At 50.1% G+C, this 1,948-nt stretch overlaps 1 protein-coding gene across 15 annotated transcripts in view; it reads left to right on the top strand.

Moving 5' to 3' along the window:
- The window catches only part of SMG7 (SMG7 nonsense mediated mRNA decay factor), an 82,945-nt gene that overhangs the window by 1,360 nt on the left and 79,637 nt on the right, over nucleotides 1-1,948 (top strand). For 8 of the 15 annotated variants that reach the window (XM_058430948.1, XM_058430950.1, XM_032136397.2 and 5 more), the window contains exon 2: nucleotides 1,083-1,260. The exons of the other annotated variants lie outside the window; for them this stretch is intronic. The gene's annotated coding sequence lies outside the window, so the exon portion shown is untranslated. The remainder of the gene's footprint in view (nucleotides 1-1,082; nucleotides 1,261-1,948) is intronic. 15 annotated transcript variants of the gene reach the window in all.

Here is a 1,948-nt window from a genome sequence, read left to right as displayed (position 1 = left end):
AGGCCGGGCTGGTACGTAGGGGGAGCGGGCCGCAGGTTGGGGCATGGAGCAACAGACACCGAGGTGGTAAGTCTGGGGTGGCGGGGGAGTTGCTGCGTCCTCTGCTCGCCGGGCAGGGCGGCGGGGACTGCAAGGGGATCTGCGGGAGGGGGCGGAACGGGTATGGGTGCCTAGCCCCCACCGTCCGGGCTGAGCTCTGGCGAAGCCGGCTCGTCCCGGTGCGAGGAGGGAGGTTGGGGAAGCGTGAGAATGTGCGCGCGCGCCCGTGTTCTCGGGCTCGCTAGCGAGGGGTGGAGAGAAACGTCCGGGGAGGCAGTGGCGACCCCGAGTGGAGGTGGGTATGGAGGAGTCTGATCCCCGTGGCAGGGGACTCGTGGTGTGGCGTGGGATTGGTTGGAGCGATGCATGAGTAGAGGACGGGGAGGAAGTCTGCACACCTGGGGTGTTGGGGCCGGGGAACCGCGGAGGGCAGACAGGGGGAGAGGGAGACCGCAGGAAACTGGAGCTTGTTCTTCATTCTCGGGTTGGGAGTATTGAGGAATAATGTCATTTGTAGTTAGTTGGCGGTGTGGGGAGGCGATGAAGGGGAATAGATGGGGAAGTGAGGAAAGAGGGAGGCACTGTGGACAAGGTTGGGTTTTTCAGAAGAAACTGGGTTAGAATCAGTGTAGTCGAAAGATACCATTCTGAGAGTCGTGTGCATTCATTAAGAGTGGTGTAAGGAACTTGTATGTCAGAGGTAGAGTGACATATGGGTATTGTGTGTGTGTGTGTGTGCGCGCGCGCGAGATGTGTGTTTGGGGTGGGGGGCGCGCGGCGATTGATGCACATTTCAGGAAGAAGACGTAGATAGGTTGAATTTAGTACATGATGGCAAGAACATATTGAATGGAAGGACACCAGCTTTTGTGTCAGCTGAAAGGTTCCGTGGAAGCTGAGTAAGAGCTTGGAGGCAGAGGTAAAGTGGGTCAAAAATCTTGATAACAGAGAAAAGTAAGGTTGTTAGATCCCGAAATTAACTGGGGAGTGACTACTGCTTAGAAAAGGGGAAGACTTTAAAATTGGTCCTTTTTGTCTTTCAGGAGCAGAACTAAGAAAGGGAGGCCTTATGGAAAGATGTTTTTTAAAAAATTGTTTCGTACCTTGCGGAGGAGGGAATTGGATGAGGTGGAAGTCTGAAATGAGTGGAAAAGTCACTTTAGCTGTTTAGTGACATGAAAGTATTGACGTGTGTGGATCCCTATATGTATATTGCAAGAGGTGTGTAGTTACATGATACATAGGGTGGCCGTTATAATTTTTAAAGTAGTAAAGTTTTATTTAGCATAATAGGGAGAGGAGAGAATGATGAGATATTTGAACTATGCTTGAATGCTTGATTTTAACACAACGTATCTGCCCAGTGACCATAGGACAGTTGGAATGATGTCTGTAATTTGAGGTCCTTTTTTTCATCTCAAATATTCCTTTGTTGTTTAATATTTCAAATAAATACAACTATGACAAAGATCTGTTGTGGGTGCTGTAGAAAGATATGGAAACCATCAGGGTGCTGATTAGTCTTAAGGAATTTGCAGTTGAGTATCTATTAGGCAAGTAAATTAAACAGCACAGAGTATAAGTACCATGAAAGATACCTAATGTTGCCGGGCGCGGTGGCTCACGCCTGTAATCCCAGCACTTTGGGAGGCCGAGGCGGGAGGATCACCTGAGGTCAGGAGTTCAAGATCAGCCTGGCCAACATGGTGAAACCCCGTCTCTACTAAAAATGCAAAAAATTAGCTGGACATGGTGGCGGGTGCCTGTAATGCCAGCTATTCGGGAGGCTGAGGCAGGAGAATCGCTTGAACCGGGAGGCGGAGGTTGCAGTGAGCCGAGATCGCGCCATAGCACTCCAGCCTGGGTAACAAGAGCGAAACTTCGTCTCAATAAATAAATAAATACATAA

The sequence above is a fragment of the Hylobates moloch genome, unplaced genomic scaffold (genome assembly GCF_009828535.3).
Source record: "Hylobates moloch isolate HMO894 unplaced genomic scaffold, HMol_V3 SCAFFOLD_18, whole genome shotgun sequence".
In the NCBI taxonomy this organism is placed as follows: Eukaryota; Metazoa; Chordata; class Mammalia; order Primates; family Hylobatidae; genus Hylobates; species Hylobates moloch.
Note: the sequence above shows the minus strand (reverse complement) of the source record. Positions and strands in the feature narration are given on the sequence as shown.